General features: G+C 44.3%; 1 long non-coding RNA gene across 3 annotated transcripts in view; it reads left to right on the forward strand.

The window, feature by feature from the left end:
- The first annotated feature begins 244 nt into the window (after positions 1 to 244).
- LOC135909553 (uncharacterized) overlaps positions 245 to 22,250 on the forward strand; it is a 139,724-nt gene continuing 117,718 nt past the window's right edge. Inside the window, exon 1 of one of the 3 annotated variants that reach the window (XR_011507553.1) lies at positions 245 to 467. This is a non-coding gene — a long non-coding RNA (uncharacterized lncRNA). The remainder of the gene's footprint in view (positions 468 to 22,250) is intronic. The other 2 variants (XR_011507552.1, XR_010566735.2) reach the window with 2 other exon arrangements.

Below are 22,250 nucleotides of genomic sequence, written 5' to 3' on the forward strand. Positions count from 1 at the left end.
GCGGAGCGCAGCAGCGCCAGATTTTCCTCCAGGAAGTATAGTAAAAAACTCTTTGGAAAGTAGGGTTGGCAGCGAGCGCCATCTCTCCGCATTTATTCTGAACTACGGGAACCTATTTTTTATTAGTAAAACAGGTAATACTAGCGACGCGGCAGGCATCTAGTAAAGGAGGCATAGTTAAAAAAAAAAGGATGTACAATAATGGGACACCACATCCGGTAAAGCAAAATTATTCTTTCTCACCTTCTGTCAGCTAACGCATGCGCAGAGACAACGCAGCCTCGGTGGCGATGTTCAAATCGTGGTTCAAAGGTGCTGCATTGAGCTGTGTGCTGCTGTAACAAAGTGCGCGGGAGTTGAACGTAAGGGATGTGTGTCAGCGTGCGCTTCGCGCGTGCAAGATGACTTTTGCGGACCCCTTCGAGCCCTGGAACTGGACATTGGTTGCCACTTGACTTCTACCGCATGTAAGACGCCTATATATCCCGTGACTTCACTGTACACAAGCGTTCTCGAGTTATTTTGTTTCTGAACGAAGTGCCGTAGTCACATGTGTTCGCTTTGTTGTGAGCAGCGCTTAACCTGCGCAGACTGACAATGCCGTGGAAGTCTGTACCTCGATTTGCTTTTCCGCCATGTAAAATGTTGGCTACGTAACATATGAAAGGTGCGCGTGATGTCACGTGCTGCTTCGTTGCGCCTTTCTGTCGGCAGCTCCCACGATGTTAAAGGGACACTAAAGGCAAGTACGAAGTCAAGCTAAAGTGATATAGTAAAGCAATGAAGGGGGCTAGTTGGTGAACGTTCATGGTTATATTGCGCTCAGTTTTACACAGACGATATTAAGGAAGGACAGGACGTGGGCGGACGTAGCGCAAACTACCAACTGTCTAATACTGTTAAATAAAGCGCTTATATACAAGGAGATATGGCGCGGGGAGGGGGGGGGGGGTATAAAAGATATGACAAGTTCACGAAATGTGATCATAGTTCGGGTCAGGCATACGTCGTTCACTTGCACCCGTTCGCCCTGGCAAACTTGACCTCAGCTTTGATAAGCGCAATGGACGGAGTGCTTACGCACATTTCTTTTTCTTTAGCTATCGCAAGCGCCTCCCATATTTCTCGCTCCGCTTCTGTTTTTTTTTTTGTGGTGCTTTCTAGTAGCGGAGAGCATTTGCATTGTTTGCAATGTGCAGCCAAGTTGCTGGGTGCTGTCAGAAGCTGGCACGTGTATTTGTGCTCCCGTAACCTCTCATTTAGACAACGTCCAGTTTGCCCGATGTATACTTTCTCGCAATCTAGTGGGATTTGGTAAACAACTGAAGTTGCACATTCCACGTACTTTTTCACGTGCTTAGTATGACAGATCGTAGCACTAGGATTTGCCTCTTTGGATCTTGCGTTCACCCTCTTGCACATGCCTTTTAGTTTTTGTGGGGCTGAGAACAGAACTTGAAAGTCATGGCGTTGGGCTGTCTTTTTTATCCTATGTGACAAGCCATGAATGTAAGGCGACACCACGCGTTTTATCAAATTTTCTTTTTCCTGTGTTTTCTGCCTTTTCCTGTTGGTTCTGATTTCGGGCAACAAGTTTTCACAGATTTGCACCACCATGCTATTTGGGTACCCACCGTTTCTTAAGCGGCTTACTTGCAAATCGATGCTCTCCCTCACAGCATGGCGGCATGATTTTTCAATTGCTTGACTGATGCAAGCCTTGGCGATGCCTCTTTTTATGATATTAGAATGGCATGAGTCATACCTCAGGATTTCTTTTTCTCCTCTAGTTTTGTAGCACCAGCAGATGTGGGAGCCTCTGAGCCTAATATTTATGTCAAGGTACTGCAAATGACCTTCGGTAGGAGTCTCGTACGTGAACTCTAAACCTTCATGCGATTTTTTGAACATGCTGATGACAGTTTCTGCACTAAATGGATCGGTTTGGTCTTCTTTCATGCACACCAAATAATCGTCAACATATCTGAAGCAGGTAGTTATGTTAGTTTCTTCAAACAAGGTGGCAAGTTTCCTGTCTCTCACACTCAAAAATAAGTCGGAAAGCACGGGAGCTATACAAGAACCAACAGCGATGCCATCCTTCTGCTCATACACACTGTCACCATATTCGATAAACGCACCATGTAGATACAGTTTTAACAAGTTCACAAAACTAGAAATACTGCACTTGCACACGTCCTGAAATTTGGTGTCGCCCAACGTGTCGATGGCTTCTTCTACTGCTTGTACCACCGCTGGCCTCGGGACACTGTTGAACAAGTCCTTCACGTCTATTGAAAAACAAGACGTCGGCGGGCTACTCTTTAGTGTTGCAATAACTTCGTCAAAGTTGCGGATCAAGAAGGGGTAGTTGAAAAGTAAGGACTTCAAGCAGGCCTGAAGGTAGTCTGCGATGCATCTTTGCCAGGTTCCGCGGTCTTCAACAATCGTCCTAAAAGGGATTCCCTCTTTGTGGGTTTTTACCGTGAAAAATGGCTTCAGAGTGAGTTCTTTGCTTTCTTTCACGCGCCTTGCCAATCTTGTCAAGCCCATGCTTTCACATGTTTTGCCTGCTTCATTTTTAGTTTTGCAATTGCTTTGTACATAATGTCTCATTTGGCGAAATTCTTATGGATCACTTCTTGGGCAGATTTTTCGTATTCAGGAACGTTCATCACGACAGAATTTCGCCAAATGCGACATTACGTACAAAGCAATTGCAAAACTGAAAAATGAAGCAGGCAAAACATGTGAAAGCATAGGCTTGACAAGATTGGCAAGGCGCGTGAAAGAAAGCAAAGAACTCACTCTGAAGCCAATAATAATAATAGATAACTATAAAAGTAAAGGCAAATATAAGTTTCAAGGAGGCACACAGGCGGGTATGCTACCTGCCCAAAAAAACCTTTGCCGATGTGGCACGTCAGGGGGCAGCGCCACAACGGTCTCCGGCAGCTGTTCGACCCACATCCTGTGAGGATGTGGGACGGGGCCATTGGGATGTAGACGGGGCCATCGACCCCGAAGGTGGGCGCAGCCGAGGCTGCCCCAACCTCCCCGGCCCCTTCCTGCACTGGCAACAGCCGGTGCAGCCAAATCCCTCAGGGAGCCCCATCGACCTCCGGGTTATTGGGCACAGGGGTCTTGCCCTCCAAGGTGGAACTCTCTCGGGTAACTTCTCGCTCACAAGAGCACGTGTCCGGTGCCTCACAAGAGGCAATGCACACTACACCTATCCTCAAGGCGCACCAAGCACCTAAGGAGCGGCGAGGCTCCCTCAAACGCTTCAGAAAGGGCAAAACCCTGATTACAGGGCCTCGAAAGAGCTCTGTACTCTAATTGCTGAAATCTCTGTAATTAATACTTCTGTTTCTGTACATACAGCACCTATTTACTTCCAATATGGATACACAAATAATTCAATGGAACGTTGGAGGTCTTCTTAGGAATCCTGATGATGTGCAAGAGCTTATCCAAGAACACAATCCAAAAGTGCTGTGTCTACAGGAAACGCACCTAAAACCACAACACACAAACTTTCTCTGACCGTATGTAACGTTTTGAAAAGATCGCGATGATGCTGTCGTATCATCAGTGATGTTGCCATTTTTATTCATAAAAGCATTTCGTGTCACTGTTTACTGCTACAAACGCCCCTTGAAGCAGTGATGGTTCGAGCTGTTCTCCTAAGCAAACTCATCACCATTAGCTCTCTTTACATACCACCACGTTACAAATTAACAAAACATGAATTTGAATCCTTTATAGATCAATTGCCAGAACCTTATGTTGTTCTGGGTGATTTCAATGCACACACCAGCCTGTGGGGAGACTCCTGTATCGATGCACGAGGTTGTCTCGTTGAACAATTCCTTTTTTCGGCCGGTGCGTGTCTGCTGAATAAGAAGGAATCCACTTATTACTGTCTTGGAAGCAGAACCTTTTCTTCAATTCATCTTAGCCTAGTTTCCCCATTAATACTGTCTGGACTCGAATGGGAAGTTAACAACAATCCTTATGGAAGCGACCACTTCCCCATACTGCTAAGAACACCTAAAGAAAAGGAATAGCCACCACATGCTCCTAAGTGGAAGATTGATACAGCCGACTGGGAGAAATTCCGAACTCTTACTAGTATTTCATGGGATGACATGTCCTTGCTAGGAATTGATGCTGCTGTGGAGTATTTTACAGCCTTTATAATAGATGCCGCATCTAAATGTATATCAGAAATAAATTGCTTGGCATGCAAACGGCGTGTCCCGTGGTGGAATGACAAATGTAGGATCGCTCGTAAAAAAACAGAACAAAGCATGGTGGTTGCTATGCGCTTCTCCCACTGCGGAGAATCTTATTAACCTTAAGAAAGTGAAGTCTCAAGGCAGGAGAACGCGCTGACAGGCCAGACGAGAGAGTTGACAGAAGTTTTTATTGGGCATCAACTCGTACGCAGATGAGGCCAAAGTCTGGAATAATGTAAATGGGATAAGAGGGCGGCAAACATATTCCCTCCCTTTGGTAAACACACAAGGCGATACCCTGCAAGACCAGGCAGGCTCACTTGGAGAGCATTTTGAGAGCGTGTCAAGCTCAACAAATGATTCACAATCCTTTCTCAAATACAAACAAAGAGAAGAATGTAAGCTATTCGTAAGAAAATGTCGACAGAATGAACAATACAACCGTCCTTTTAGCATTGCCGAGTTGAGAGCTGCCTTGAGTGCATGCAAAAGCTCTGCACCGGGATCTGACAGAATCATGTATGAAATGATCAAAAGCATGTGCACTGACACCCACATTACACTACTCACACTTTTCAACACCATTTGGGTTGTAGGATACCTTCCAACCACATGGAAAGCAGCCATTGTCGTCCCTGTTGAGAAAAAAGGCAAAGACCCTTCCTCAGTGGCAAGTTACCACCCGATAGCCCTCACAAGTTGCCTTTGTAAGGTATTTGAAAAAATGATTAATCGGCGACTCATTCATTTCCTTGAACTGAGAAGAATGCTTGATCCCTATCAGTGTGGCTTCAGGGAAGGGCGCTCCACAACTTATCACCTTGTACGTATTGAAGCCAACATCCGTGACACATTTGTACACAAACAGTTTTTCCTATCCATATTCCTCAATATGGAGAAGGCATACGACACAACGTGGCACTACGGAATCTTGAGATACTTGTCAGAAATGGGCATCCATTGTAATATGCTAAACCTAATAGAAAGCTATTTGTCCACTCGTACCTTCCGGGTAAAAGTCGGCAATGTACTGTCACGTCCTTTTACACAAGAAACTGGTGTACCCCAGCGAGGCGTGCTCAGTTGCACACTCTTCATCGTTAAGATGACAAAACTCCGTGCTTCCTTACCACCGGCTATATTGTACGACATTCAAATGGGTTTCATTTCATGTATTGGACGACATTCAAATGGGTTTCAATTCCTGTAACCTCGCAGTGTACCAGAGACAGGTACAGCATGGTTTGAACAAGGTGCTAGGGTGGGCAGATAAAAATGGCTTTAAACTCAATCCTCACAAGAGTTCTTGTGTTCTGTTTATAAGAAAGAGAGGCCTGGTTCTGGATCCTTGCTTAGAACTGTGGACTGCAGGTACCTGTAAGCAAAGAACACAAATTTCTAGGTGTTATACTTGACAATAGACTTACTTTCATTCCACACATTAAATATCTGAAAGAAATGTCTGAAAACAATGCACCTAATAAAGCTTCTATCCCAGACTACGTTGGGTAGTGACAAGAAGTGCTTAATGAATCTTTAAAAGCCTGATCGGTCACGATTAGATTATGGTGCCCTGATCTATCATTCTGCCGCCTTGAGCGCGCTATCTATAGATGCTAGACCCTGTTCATCATCTTGTTATCTGCTTAGCCACGGGCACTTTCAGAACAAGTCCCATTCAAAGTTTATATGTAGAATCGAATGAGTGGTCACTTCATCTGCAGAGAACATACGTCAGCCAAACATATTTTCTGAAACTCCACTCTAATCCTTAACATCCGTGCTTTAATACCGTTAACGATATGACATATGCTACACTCTTTCACAATCGACCCTCCGTAAGACAGCCTTTCTCGCTATGTGTGAAGTGCTTAGTGAAGAAATGCATGTCCTACTCCTCGAGCTTCGCCTAATGCATCCAGCCAGGCTGCTACCTCCTTGGGAGTGGCAGCTGATACAATACGACACACCTTTCACTCAAGTTACAAAGCACGCTCCAGAGATTGAAATCCAAATGCATTTCCGGGAACTCCAGTACAAACACGCCTGCACGGAGTTCTACACAGATGCATCGAAGTCACACGACGGGGTGTCCTATGAAGCCATCTGTCCATCCTTCTCGGAATCCAATGTACTGCATCCGGAAACTAGTATCTTTACGGCTGAGGCCTGCGCACTATTGTCGGCTGTGAAGCATATCAGGAAATCAAAACTCCAGAAATCAGTTATATATACGGACTCCCTTAGTGTTGTGAAGGCCTTGATGTCATTCTGTAACCACAAAAATCCGGTAAATAATGAACTCTAGTCCATTCTGTGTAAAGCGTATATAGGAAACTTGCCTGTCATCATATGCTGGGTGCCAGGTCATAGGGGCATCGAAGGCAATGTTCTGGCGGACCAGATGGCCACGTCAGTTGTATCGCATTCTGTTAATCTCACCGCCGCAGTCCCTATGACAGATCTGAAGCCCTTCTTACGGAGGAAACTACGGAACCACTGACAACGCCTATGGGACGTGGAAACAAATAAGCTCCATGTGATAAAGCCACAGTTAGGATTCTGGCCCTCTCTAACAAAGTCACGCCGAACAGATGTCCTATTCTGTCGTCTCAGAATAGGCCACACATTAGGCACCCACAATCTTCTACTTACTGGAAATGACCCTCCAACCTGTGGTAGATACGAGGAGAGGCTTACCGCCCGCCACGTCCTCCTGGAGTGCTGCAAAGCCGAAGTGGAGAGAAAAACATTTTCCTCTTGCATATCGTCACTACATTCCTCTTCACCCGGCTATGTTATTTGGCAGAGAACCGCTTTTTAACATCAAGGCAGTCTTCAATTTCTTAAATGATGTTCTACATGTCATGGAGGCATTGCGGAATCAGGGTGTAGACGAGCCGTATGTAAAAATACTGAAAGGTATCTATAGCGGCCCCACAGCCACCGTAGCCCTCCATAAAGAAAGCAATAAAATCCCAATAAAGAAAGGCATCAGGCAGGGAGAGACGATCTCTCCAATGCTGTTCACAGTGTCTTTACAGGAGGTATTCAGTGACCTGGATTGGGAAGAATTTGGGATAAGAGTTAATGGAGAATACCTAAGTAACTTGCGATGCGCTGATGATATTGCCTTGCTTAGTAACTCAGGGGACCAACTGCAATGCATGCTCACTGACCTGCAGAAGCAAAGCTGAAGGGTGGGTCTAAAGATTAATCTGCAGAAAACTAAAGTAATATTTAACAGTCTCGGAAGAGAACAGCAGTTTATGATAGGTAGTGAGGCACTGGAAGTGGTAAGGGAATACATCTACTTAGGACAGGTAGTGAATGCGGATCTGGATCATGAGACTGAAATAATCAGAAGAATAAGAATGGGCTGGGGTGCATTTGGCAGGCATTCTCAGATCATGAACAGCAGGTTGCCATTATCCCTCAAGAGAAAAGTTTATAACAGCTGTGTCTTACCAGTACTCACGTATGGGGCAGAAACCTGGAGGCTTACGAAAAGGGTTCTACTTAAATTGAGGACGACGCAACAAGCTATGGAAAGAAGAATGATAGGCGTAACGTTAAGGGATAAGAAAAGAGCAGATTGGGTGAGGGAACAAACGCGAGTTAATGATATCTTATTTGAAATCAAGAAAAAGAAATGGGCATGGGCAGGACACGTAATGAGGAGGGAAAATAACCGATGGTCATTAAGAGTTGCAGAATGGATTCCAAGGGAAAGGAAGTGTAGCAGAGGACGGCAGTAAGTTAGGTGGACAGATGAGATTAAGAAGTTTGCAGGGACAACGTGGCCACAATTAGTACATGACCGGGGTGGTTGGAGCAGTATGGGAGAGCCCTTTGCCCTGCAGTGGGCGTAACCAGGCTGATGATGGTGATGATGATGATGCCATGTCTTAAGCCCATTAAACTCGTAGAGCATCCTCGTTCTAGAGGGTGCCGCTGCGATAATTGTGTTGCGTAACACATGCCTCCCGACCCTTGTGTTTCAAGGGCTCTAAGGAGGCAGTAGTGCTCTAGTCAATCTTATACACTGATATATTTTTACACATCGTATCATTCTCTTTAAATGCATCTTAATGTTCATAGCGCACAGCATATGCCATCGCCTTAATCTTATACAGATTTTACTTTAGAGCGACTATTTTTTAAGGCCCATTTACAGCCACATCACTCCAATTTCACAGAACTCATTAAGTATACTGCGAACTCATTACCATGGACATGGCGCTCTTTGGGCTTACTTGGCCCTTGCGCCATTAAAAATCAAACATTCATTCATTCTCCAGCAGACATAGCGCACTGATCAAGACTCTTAATATTGTTATCACAGTGGCTCGAGCCAATGCATCCTTTACTAGATGCCTGCCGCGTGAGCTGAGTTGGTTCCGGCCTCTTTCCTCTTCTCCACCCGGGTCGGCTGCGAGTGCTAGTTGCGGTGGCTGCTCCAAACTTCGAGATTTTAGTGGCGTCTATTGCGATCCCGGAGGCAGGATCCGCGGTCTTTTGTCGAGCCATTGGTCGAGCGTGCGCCAGTCTGGTAATTGTCACTTCCTTCGCAACAGAAAGTAGGATTGGCAGCGAGCGCAGTTTCTCCGCGACTACCCCGAACTACAGGAACCTCTGCTCCAATGAGAAAACTAGCGACGCGGCAGGCATCTAGTAAAGGAGGCATTGCTCGAGCCTTCTCGATCAGCAATGAACATGTGTGTCAGAAAGCGACGATCCCTGCCTTTACAGAGCGTCGCCTTGAGGCTCGGAACCTTCTCCAAGTGTGGAAAGACAGGTAGCTTCTACTTTCTGTCTCACCATAATTATCAGTGCTCGGTCCCACAAAGTAAATTCTCATTCGTTCATTTGCATATTTTTGTTACCACTAGCGGAGGCTCTGGGGGCTGTTCTGCAACCCAAGTCGTTCGGAGTACTCGGCCTAAATGACCGTTTTGTGAGGCTTACAAGTGCCCTCCTTAATACTGGAGTAATAGATATTTGTGCTCAAGATGGGACAGAGCGCTCTCATCCGACTATTTTGCCTTCTCGTTGCATTTTGCATACTGTACAGGGTCCTGAATATTTGGCTGTGTGTGTTCAAAAAAAGATTTTGTGCTGACCGCTGCAGGGTTGCTCAAATTTTGGATAACGATCACATTTTTTGCGTCGGCTTCCTGTAGTATAACACTTGGCATGATTAGTCGCCTGTTTTTTAAGACAAAAAGAAACTGTTTTCGTCTAGGGGAAAAATGGTGTCTCAAAAGCCAGCCCTGGTGCAGACTTGTTGCCACCTGCTGTCATTTGCAGAAAGCAGCATTTCAGGGAGGGCTGCTGCGTGGTGCCCGCTACTGGAATAGGCGACTGCCCTCCCTGAAACGCTGATTTCTGCAGATGACGACAGGTGGCGACACAAGTTTATGCTTGCGCTGTCTAGGTAGCAGCTCGCATACCCATAAGCGCAGGCAAATTTCCATATTTTCTTAGAAGGCAAGTAACTATGCCAAGTGTTACACTAAACACTACATCCGCAGGCTTGGAGTGACGCCTCACACCGGCAAAAGATGCCGAGAGCCAATGAGGCTATACTAATCCAGGTGCAACCAAATTAGGAAGGCCCACTAAGCTTCAACAGAGACTCCCTCACCAAAAGAGGAATTGGCCTCCCCGGTGCAGTATACGGCCACACCCTCCCAAATGACTCCCCCTGCAGGGACGTCTGCGTCAGCAGGCGTTTGGTGTGTTGCAACACCATGTACCCGAGCACACGAGGGTTAGCCCCTCCCGCGTCTAACCGTGCGCGGCTAAGCCATGTCCGGGGAAAAGGGGATCCTGGGGGTTGAGCTGATGCTGGGCGTTTGACCTTCACGGCCCCTCGGCAGAGGCAACACACCTCTTTGGTCTCAGCTTCACGTAGACGGCACCTCCGGACTGACCCACCCGGGGGAAATCGGTAGTTGCCTTTTCCTGTCTCTCTCTCTCTCTTAAACCTTCGTCTTTCTCTCTCACTTACCACCTGTCCTGTCTTCTTCTCACTTCGTTTACTTCCAATTCTCCAGGCAGCAACGGTTAACCTGGTGTAGTTATCCAACCTTGGATCTATTATATTGGGTTATAGTAGCTATGTACAGCTGGCGTCTACGTTTCCTTCGGGTCTCGCAGCGCCCCCTTGTTGAGCTCAGTGGTGGGTGGCTGGCATAGCTGCCGAAATGTTCTAAGTTATTGATGGCTTTAAGCACCTTTCCCCAATTTCCTGATCGCCCTCTTTCGAAAAGAGGGCACACTGAAGAAACTTTTCAATTTTTTGCCCAATGCAAGGAATCGTTCCCGCGCTACCACGTCGTACATAGTGCCCTGATAAGACAGTAAGAACCCTTTCACCATTCACCGTTGCGAAAGTTCTCACCGACGTTTTAGGTCCTGGATACAAAATCACTATAATGGCTAGCAGCGACCTGCTGCTTGAAGTATGTGACCAGCTCCAACATGAAAAGATTTCAAATATTGTGGCTTTTGGTGATGTGTAAGTTACAGTAACGCCACATCGCTCTATGAACACATCCAGAGGTGTGGTATCAGACGCCGATCTTTTGAACCTGAGTGAAGAACTACTCGAAGGATGGAAGGAACGAGAAGTTGTCAAAGTACAAAGAACAACGATCAAGCGTGACAACAAAGAAATTCCTACATAACATCTCGTTCTCACGTTTGCTACAATTGTTCTGTCAGAATCTCTCGATACAGGATACACAAAAACACGAGTAAGACCATACATTCCAAATCCACGTAGATGTTTCAAATGTCAAAGATTTGGCCATGGCTCACAAAGCTGCTGAGGCCGTCTCACTTGCGCAAAATGTGGTCAAGAACACGCTTCCGACAACTGCACTGGCGCACTCCACTGTGTGAACTGCGATGGTGATCACGCCACATATTCCCGATCATGTCCGACGTGGAAAAAAGAAAAGGATATTATTACACTGAAAGTTAAAGAGAATATATCGTTTCAAGAAGCGCTGAAACGCGTTTCATTCATTCATACCGCAGGCTATGTTGGTGCGGCGCGTAAGGGGGCAACGCCACAGCAGACTCCGACATCTGCCCGGCCCACAAAGAGTGCGGCTGAGGTTGTGCCACCAGCGCTGCCTCGCCGTCAGAGAAAGAGTGCCCATCGACCTCAGGGTTGGTAGGCATGAAGGTCTCATCTGCTCAGGTGATGCCTTCACGACAAACGCGCCGCTCACAATAGCGGATGTCCAGTGCCTCTCAAGAGGCAGTGGACACTACTTCAAGCCAGACGGCGCAGCAAGCGCCCAAGGACCGCCGCCAGTCTGAGGACTGCAGCAAGAAAGATGAACTCCTCATTACGGGGCCTAGGAAGGCCCTGTAATCTAAATTAATTTTCCTCTCTAAACACACAGTACACAGACACGCACACTATTAACTATGGAGACACAAATATTACAATGGAACGTCAGGGGTCTCCTACATAACCTCGGTGATGTCAAGGAACTCTTCCGTAAATATAATCCAAAGGTGCTGTGTGTACAAGAGACCCATTTAAAACTTAACATAGAGAGGCTTTCTACCACAATAACATTTTTCGCAAAGACCGTGACGATGCTTTCGCTTCTTCGCTTCGTCCGGTGGTGTTGCGATTATAGTTGATAAGCGTGTAGCATGTCAGGCCTTGGAACTCCGAACGCCTCTTGAGTCAGTTGCGGTTCGAGCCTTATTGTTTGGTAAACTCATTAGTCCTTCTGTGTACATATCACCCCACTATCGACTCCAAAGAACAGAATTTCTTAGTCTAATCGATGAGCTGCCTAAGCCCTATGTATTCGTTGGGGATTTCAACGCGCACCATACTCTCTGGGGAGACTCCTGATGTGATGTCAAAGGCTGCTTAATAGAAAACTTTCTTGTTTCTTCAGGTGCATGCATATTAAATCAAAAGAAGCAGACATTCTATAGCACAGCACATGGCACTTACTCTTCGATAGATTTAGCTATCTGCTCAGCTACACTTGTACCATGCCTAGAATGGGAGGTAGTCAAAAACCCATGTGGGAGCGATCACTTTCCCATCTGCCTCAAAACTTTTGAACAAAATGAATTCCTACCACACCCCCCCTCAATGGAAAGTTGCATCCGCAGATTGGAAGAAATTTGAGGAAATCACCCAGCTGCAGCGAAATGCTTTTAAAGATTTTAGTTTGAATGATGCTATTGCTTATTTTACCACTTTTATAATTGAAGCTGCAATAAAGCGCATTCCACAAACGAAGGGGACTACAAAAAAGAGGCGCGTGCCATGGTGGAATGAGCAATGCAAGAATGCGCGTAAGGAGCAAAACAAAGCTTGGCGTTTACTACGTCGATCTCCAACAGCAGAAAACTTAATCAACTTTAAGCACGTGAAATCCAAAGGCAGGCGAACACGTCGTATTGCTAAAAGAGAAAGTTGGGAAAAATACGTCACAAGCATAAATTCCTATACACAAGAAGCAAAAGTCTGAAACAGGCTAAGAAAATTCATTACTCGACAAACCTACAACATGCCTTTAATTGATGATGAAGGCCACAGCCTTCAAGACCAGGCGAACACTCTGGGAGAACACTTCGAGCGAGTTTCTAGCTCTGCGAACTACTCACAGTCATTCCAGCAACATAAACAGATAGCTGAAAGTAAGGCACTGAGCCGTAAAGCTAGTGGAAGTGAACCATACAATCATTCTTTTAGCATTGCTGAGTTCAGAGCTTCCTTGAACGGCTGCACGAAATAGGCACCAGGAGCCGACAGAGTCATGTACATAATGATAAAACATCTTCACCCTGACACGTAGATTGCTCTATTGTCTATTTTCAACACTATCTGGGAAACAGGAGACATTCCATTGGCATAGAAAGAGGCAATAGTAGTCCCTGTTTTGAAACAAGGTAAAGATCCGTCCTCTGTGGCAAGCTACCGGCCCATAGCACTCACAAGTTGTCTATGTAAACTCTTTGAAAGAATGATTAATTGCAGGCTCTTACGCTTCCTTGAATCAAACAAGCTCCTTGACCCATATCAGTGTGGTTTTAGAGAAGGCCGATCGTCTGCAGACCACCTCGTTCGCATAGAAGCATATATTCGCGACGCTTTCCTACACAAACAGTTCTTTCTTTCTGTATTCTTAGACATGGAAAAGGCTTACGACACCACGTGGCGGTATGGAATTCTACGTGACATATCAGAATTAGGCATCCACGGAAAAATGCTTAGCGTAATCACAAACTATTTATCAAATCGCACATTCCGTGTCAGAATTGGTAATGTTCTCTCGAGACCATTTCTACAGGAAACTGGGGTACCGCAGGGTGGCATGCTTAGCTGCACACTTTTTATCATAAAAATGAATTCCTTGCGCTCATCAATACTGCGTAGTATATCTTATTCAGCATATGTTGATAACGTTCAAATTGGATTTAAGTCATGTAATCTCGCTATCTGCGAGCTAGTTGGTACGGATCATCCATATGTAAAACAGCGCCAAAAAACACGGACAAGGGAGGACACAGGACGAGCGCTCGTCCTGTGTCCTCCTTTGTCCATGCTTTTTGGCGCTGTTTTAAATATGAATAACAAGTACAGCTTTGTTTAAACAAGGTGTCTAAGTGGGCTGATGAAAATGGTTTTACGCTCAATGTCAGCAAGAGTACCTGTCTTCTTTTCACTCAAAAAAGAGGTCTCATAGCAAATCCTGAAGTTGAACTTCAGGGACAGCACATACCTGTGAGCACAGAACACAGATTTTTAGGCATTATTTTAGACACGAAATTAACCTTTATTTCACGCCTGAAGTACCTCAGAAACAAATGCTTAAAAACCATGAACATTCTCAAAATTTTGTCACGCACAACGTGGGGTAGTGATAAGAAATGCATCATGAACCTTTACAAGAGCCTCATTCGAACACGCTTAGATTATGGGGCAATAGTTTATCATTCGGCTAGCCCTAGTGCATTGAAGATGCTGGATCCTGTCCATCACCAAGGTATCTGGCGACCGGCGCCGGTGCCTGGCGACCGGTGCTTTCAGGACAAGACCTGTGGAGAGTCTTTACGTTAGGTTGTACTCAAGTTTTGTGTATTTTCTAAAGGTAAATGGAAACCGTGAACATCCTTCTTACCCAATTGTACAACATGACATCTGCAACTTTATTTATAATCGACCGGCAGTTAGAGAACCCTTCTCACTGCGTGTACGGAAACTCGGTCAAGAAATGGATGTTCCACTTTTTGAAAATCCCCTTATGGCTCCTGTCATGCTATGTCCGCCGTGGCAATGGCAGCTCATTGAGTGTGATACTTCGTTCGTTGAAATAACGAAGAACGCTCCCCAGGTACACATTGAAATGCACTTTCTTGAACGTCAGTCGAAGTACTCTTGCCAGGAATTTTACACAGATGCCTCAAAGTCGCAAGCCGGAGTTTTGTATGCAGCCGTTGGCCCATCATTTTCAGACTAACGCCCTGCACCCAGAAACAAGCATATTCACTGCTGAGGCATATGCTGTCCTGACAGCTGTTAAACATATCAAGAAAATGAAATTGCAAAAGACCACTATATTCACAGACTCCCTTAGTGTCGTAATATCCCTAATGTCACTCCAGAAACGCAACAATCCTGTACTCAATGAGCTATATTCGCTCCTGTGTACAGCATATACATCTAATCAACATGTCATAGTATGTTGGGTACCTGGGCACAGAGGCATTAAGGGCAACATGCTTGCAGATGAAATTGCCACATCCATTGCAATGAAAGCTGGCAGCTGTTCCGTAGGTATCCCTGCCTCAGACTTAAAGCCATTTCTGCGCAAAAAACTTCGAAGGCATTGGCAACACAAGTGGGACACAGAAACCTCGGATAAACTCCATTTGATCGAGCCACAATTAGGAAATTTGCCACCGATAACGAAAATAAGGCGAATCAAGGTCATTTTCTGCCGCCTTCGGATAGGTCATACGTATGGCACGCACTCTTCTCTCTTGACCGGTAGCGAACCTCCCATATGCTGTAGATGTGGCGAGACGCTAACCGTCCTCCATGTCTTGTTTGAGTGTAGAGAAATGGAAACTGAAAGGAAAAAACACTTCCCTCTAGCCTACCGACAGAACATTCCTTTTCATCCTGCAATGTTGCTTGGTGCTGACCCATTTTTTTTTCAGAGAAAGTCAGTTTTTAACTTTGTGCAAGATGTTAATTCATTGCAAGTTATAGGCCGAAGAGATTCGTAGCACAGCATCTTACCAGACGCTGCTGCTGCGATAGTAGCATTTTGTAGAGCACGTGCCTACAGGCACTTGCATTTAAGGGCCTCTTGAGGCAATAGTGCTATTGACATTTACATATTTTATTCCCTCCTTCCATCAGAACTTATCTTTTAAATTCATAGTACATCTGAAAAGTCATTGTGACAATTTTAATAGATATATATTTATTTTACGATTGTTTTTAGGCCCCTATACAGCCAGGTTCCATTGTTATAGTCAACCACGACGCCATTGATGATTATTTGCATCACTGACTCCATTAAAACATTGCTTGGCGCTCTTTGGCCATGAGTGGCCCTTGCGCTATAAAACCCCACATATTATCATCATCATCCCAAATGACTCCAACAACTAAACCATGGCCCTCAGTCCTCAGCAGCTGCGGAGCAGCTTACCAAGGCGGCGGTCCGACCTGTAATGCAGCAGACGGTGCTAAGAAACTTTGGGTCCGGACAGGCCGCCAATGGAAAGTGACCCTGTCAACCTTTAACGCCCGAACTCTATTTAGTGAGGCCAGTTTAGCAGGACTCTTTGAGGAAGTATCAGACATTGTTTTGGATATCATTGGCCTTAGTGAGACGAGAACAGGCGAAGCCTATGCAGTGCTGACTAACGGCCATGCCCTCTTCTATATAGGGTTCCCAGATAAGCAATATGGGTTAGGATTCCTAATCCATGAGGGCATAGCGGGCAACATTGACAAATTGCCCGCTACGCTCCAACATCCAGTCAGTGATAATGAAGTAGACCAGTTTTATGAAGCTTAATTCGGAATGAGAAAAGTGCATACAAAGTACCTAAGGTACTTACGGATTACGGTCGCTCTACACTACAGTTCACGGGTACCTCAGTTTGGAATAAGCTTGATAGAGACCTAAGCACTCTAAGAACATTGCACACATTTCTTAAACAATTAAAACTCTCACTTATTAACAATGCGTAACACTGCGCATGCTTGCACATGCCTTCACCTTTTTTTTTTCTGTGCTGATGTTTTCGATGACGTAACAACGAAAATTGTTAGAAAAATGTATCTCATTTGTGAAATGTTCCCTACTACTGTATTTTCTTGTTTTACTTATTCAGATATTTCAGTGTTATGCGATTTTGCAGCATAAAAAGAACAGCTGCCATAGAAGCGTTTTTTTTCCTAATAACAATCGATAAGGACCCTTTAACAAATTTGTTGGGTCCCGAAAGTTTATAGTTTGCAATTGTATACGTTCATTATGTTAAATGAACTTTCAAACTTTCAGTATACAATAGTAATGGGCAACTTTATGGGGAAAAAGCAGGCTGGGGAACAAGCCATTGGCAACTATGGCATCGATTGTAGGAATGCAAGCGGAGAGATGTTGATAGAATTTGCAAAAAGAAATAAGCTTAGAATAATGACTGCCTTTTTCAGGAAGCGTAGCAGCCGAAAATGGACTTGGAAAGGCCCTAATCGTGAAACAAGAAATGAAATTGATTTCATACTCTCTGCTGATGCCAGTATAGTGCAGGATCTAGAAGTAATATGTAGGGTAAAGTGCAGTGATCATAGATTAGTGACGGCTAGGATTCACCTCAATTTGAAGAGAGAATAAAATTGGTCTAGTAGAAACAGGTCAACCTAGAAGCAGTAAGGGTAAAAGCAGACAAATTCAGGCTGGTACTTGCCAACAAATATGCAGCCTTAAAACAGAGATCAACATGACATAAAGGTAATGAATGAAACCGTAACTAGACTGGTTTCAGAGGCAGCAATTGAAGTGGGAGGCAAAGCAACCAGTAGGTAAGCTCTCCTAAGTAACAGAGGACCTAGTACAGAAACGACAAAGAATGAGTGTCCAACTCGAGAGATAAGGTAGGATTTGCGGCACTGTAAAAACTGATCAAGGCAAAAAATAAGTGATATACGAAACAATAATGTGAGAAAGACTGAAGAAGCCATAAGAAATGGGCGCAGCCTGAGATCGGTGAGAAGGAAACTTGGCATAGGACAAACAAAGATGTATGCACTGAAAGACAAGCAGGGTAATATCATCAGCAATCTCGAAAGGATAGCAAGAACAGCGGAAGAATTCTATACTGATCTGTACAGTACCCAGAGGAGCCACGATACCTCCATTCAAAGCAGTAATGAACAGGCTGCAGAGACTCCTCCTATAACTAGCGATGAGGTGAGAAGGGCCTTGCAAGACATGAAAAGGGGGAAATCGGCAGGAGAAGATGAAATAACAGTAGATTTAATCAAAGATAGAGGAGACTTAATGCTTGGAAAACTGGCAGCTCTCTATACGAAGTGTCTTATCGAATGCAAGGGTCCAAGAAAACTGGAATGCTACCATTATACTAATCCACAAAAAGGGAGATGTTAAAGAATTGAAAAACTATAGGCCCATTAGCTTGCTCCCAGTATTACACAAAATATTTACCAAAATAATCTCAAATAGAATAAGGACAACACTGGACTTTGGTCAATCAAGGGAGCAGGCTGACTTCAGGAAGGGATACTCTACGATGGATCACATCCATGTCATTAATCAGGTAATCGAGAAATCCGCAGAGTACAATAAACCTCTCTGTATGGCTTTCATAGATTACGAAAAGGTATTTGATTCAGTAGAGATACCGGCAGCCATACAGGCATTACGTAATCAAGCAGTACAGGCTGCTTACATAAATACCTTGGAAAATATATACAGATTCCATGGCCACCTTAATTCTACACAAGTAGGAAGATACCTATGTCTCTGCTCCATATGTCAGCACTGGTAAAATGCACTGACTCTACACCTTCCTTTTCAATGATAATGTTGAGCTTCCAGTCAGAAGCTGACAATGTCTGCCGTATGCGCTGGAACCCATCTTTATTCTTCTGTGAATTTCCTTCTCAAGATCGGGGTTCCCTGTAAGTAATTGTCCTAGGTAAACATACTCCTTCACAGACTCTAGAGGCTGACTGGCATTCTTCAATTGTTTCCTAGCCTAGCTATTCATGGTTATCTTTGTCTTCTGCATAATATTCTTCAACCCCACTCGTACACTCTCTCTTAAGGTCCTGAATCATTTGTTGTAACTCGTCTCCAGTATTGCTGAACAGAACAATGTCATCTGCAAGTCGAAGGCTGCTGAGATGTAGAAGCAAACATGTGATTGCTTCATCTTCAGAGATCATACGACAGCATGACATATTTCCTGAAGATAATTTCAAACCGTGCGTCCTTCCTATTTCGCCATAAACGATACCACATCTTCCACAGCTTTTCATAACAGACCTACAGCAAAGCAGCCCTTCGCACTATATGTGAGAAAGGTTGGTGAAGAAATGGGTACTCACTACTTGAACATTGTCTAATGACTCCTGCAAAGTTTCTAACACCATGGCTGGTAGTAGAGGTTGACACATCCTTCATCGAAGTCGCAAAACATGTGCCAGATGCACACATTCAAATGCACTTTCTAGAAATAAACTTGGAAGTACTGTTGCCTGAATTTTACACGGATGCATCAGTCACATGCTGGGGTGTCTTATGCGGCACTTGGTTTCTCCTTCTCGGAATCAGATGTGCTCTACCCCCAAGAAGCATGTTTACTGCAGAGGCCTATACAGTACTGTCGGCAATGAAACACGTAGACTGAAACTCCAAAAGGCTCTAATATGTAGTGACTCTTAAGTGTTGTTAAAGCTGTAATGTTGCCGGAAGATTATAAAACCCTGTAATTACCAACCTAATTCACTGATCTGTTGTGTTTAAGCATCTTAACAAGTCACGATATACTGGGTGCCTGGGCATAGACTCAGCGAGGGTAATGTTCTTGTCGACAATATTGCCACTTCTATTACAATGAAAGCTGGCACCTCTTCTGTAGCTAACTCCGCTGCAGATTTGAAGCGTTACCTACGGTAGAAACTGAGGGGTTATTGGCAATGTACATCGGACAGCGAAGCACTGAACTCCACGTAATTAACGTTGAAATCTGGTGTCATACGTGGCTCATGGTCCTTAATATTCTGAAAACATCCACAATTTATTTTCATAGACTAGAAGAATATCTAACTAATACGTACATTCTTAGTGGTGAGGTCATTTCTTCAGTGAATTCCCTCAAATATGTAGGACTTAACATTACCTTGACCTCATGTGGTCATCACACGTCACACACATCACAAACAAAGCTAACTGCATCCTTGGCTATCTACGACATATCACACTTTCCCTGCCCTCCGTTAAGTTATTAGCCTATCAATCTCTTGTAAGACCTAAGTTAGTATATGCGTGCGCAATCTGGGACCCTCATAAACACAACCTTAGTAAAACACTTGAGTTGGTAAAAAATTGGGCAGCCATATTCATCTCTTCTGACTACTCATATCATACAAATGTCACTCATTAAAATCAAAGCCTAATCTTCCCAAACTATATAGGCACCGCAAAACATTCAGATTTTGCCTTTATCATAAGCTCCACCATACGCTCCCTCTCGACAACACCCTTATCAAACCAGCATACCGTCATTCAAGCCGCATCAGCCACTATGAAGCAGTTCCTCTGCCACGTGCTCGGACAACTGCTCATCTTCATTCATTCTTTTCTCAAACAGTCATCGATTGGAATAATCTTCCAGTCAGCGTCATTATTCATGATGATGCTGCGCGTTTTAGGTCTGCCATTGAATCACTTGCCTTACTGCGTCATCTGCTTGTATTATCTGTACTATTCTTTTTAAACACGTTTTTGTCGACATCTTAATATGTTTATCGAAATGTCTGCCTTTTTTTACTTACCGTTTCCCATATCTAGAAAAATGTTAGTGTTACTTTCTGTACACATTACGTTCAACACTTGTCGATTGTCATATTCGATAAGTTTTCTTGTTTTTCTTTTGCATTTTCCTATTTCTTGGCCTGTGGATGGGAAAAATGTTGCAGTTATGTTTTTCTTCGTTGCTGTTTCTCTCCTAACTCATTTCAGTGCTTACTACAGTGGTATTGTGTTTCTGATAATTTGTATGCTCACCCACCCCTCATGTAAAACACCTCCAACAGGGGTATTTGAGGTATTGCAAATAAATTAAGGCCAAGCTAGGAAATTGGCAGCCTACAGCAGAAATATGACTAATGGAGGCTATCTTTTGTAGTCTTAGAATCGGCCACACATGGTACACATGTGTACCTGTTGATGTTTAACTGTCCTCCACATGTTTCTCGAATGTTGTCCACTAGACACTCGCAGAAAAAAAACACTTTTATTTACTATATTGTGAACAAGTCCCACTTCATCCAACAATGTTCTTAGACAGTGACCTGCTCTTTAACAATAAATTAGTCTTAGTATTTTTAACAATGTTTCTGTACTATATGTTATACACCCAAGTGATCCATAGCACAGCCTCTTATCAGTGGTTGCTGCTGTAATAGTAGTTGTAGCACAGCCTTTCTGGTTCTTGCGGTCGAGGGCCCGGGCGAGGCATTAGTGCTACTTGCATATTCTGACATTTTTATCTTGCGATAACTACTGAACTTATATTGTATGGCACGCCTCAGTTGTTACTAGTAAATACATACCTGTCAACCCTTCCAAATTTTCCATAAAATGTACAAATTTAGAGCACTCTTAAGATTTTTGAAGCTTGTTTGAAATTTTACGGGAAACATTTCTGATAAAAAAGAAAAACATGAAGGTGTACTGAAACTACACCCTGGTACCTTGCGCCGCCATGAGAGGGCAATATGTATGTATGTATGTATGTATGTATGTATGTATGTATGTATGTATGTATGTTACCATCATCATCAACTGCAGGGTTGTAGGGACTTCTGTCATCTAGGCGGGTCACGAATCCATATCCAAAGCGTGATAGTGCTGATAGCGCCTCCACAAACCTGTTGCCATGCTGTTCCCTTTGTTTGCGTGGGCGCGCGGGTTTGTACTTCAATCAGCTCGAGTCACTGCAGTGTTGGCCTCTCCTTTTGTATGACTAGTTGCTGTGTCAGACGCAGTGCGACAACAAAGACGACATCAATTGTTCGGGAAATGCGGACACTCCTTTGCTAGACGCCCTAAAATAGCAAGTATTTTTTGTCGTTGTGGATGGAAGTAACAATAGGGATACACAGCTTTACCCTACTGTTGCGGCATATTTCGTTAAAGAAACGAGTAGTCAAAAGCTGCCTTCTTCGCCTCAGGACAATCCAAGGGGAAGCGGCGGCTCACAAGATTGCAATTTTAGTTCTGAATGAGATGAAGTCTCTGAATTTGCCTGTTGGAAACCTGCTGTCTATGTGTTCGGACAGTGCCAATGTCATGATCGGCAAGAAAAACAGTTTCTACTGTATTGAGAGGCTCAACCAGGTTTGATAGGGGCTAGTTGCCCGTGCCACCTCATCAGCTTGGCCGACCAAAAAGGGGCTTCATGTCTTCCTGTAAAGGTTGATGAGGCTTTGGTTGACATCTTTTTTTACCTAGAGGAAAGCTCTAAATGGAAAGATTGACTTAAAGAGTTTAAAAAAATGCATGACACCTAGGTCAGAAAGATGTTGAAGCATTTGCCGGCACGTTGGCTGCCGTTGGGACAGATTTTGAAGAGGCTGCTCGACCAGTGGAAACCACTACTCGGCTTTTTTTTATCTGAAACAAAGCAGTGCAACAAGTGGAGCTTGTTTTCGGAGTCATACCAAATTTCGAAGACTTCCCCACAAAC

The sequence above is a fragment of the Dermacentor albipictus genome, chromosome 7, assembly GCF_038994185.2.
Source record: "Dermacentor albipictus isolate Rhodes 1998 colony chromosome 7, USDA_Dalb.pri_finalv2, whole genome shotgun sequence".
NCBI lineage: Eukaryota > Metazoa > Arthropoda > Arachnida > Ixodida > Ixodidae > Dermacentor > Dermacentor albipictus.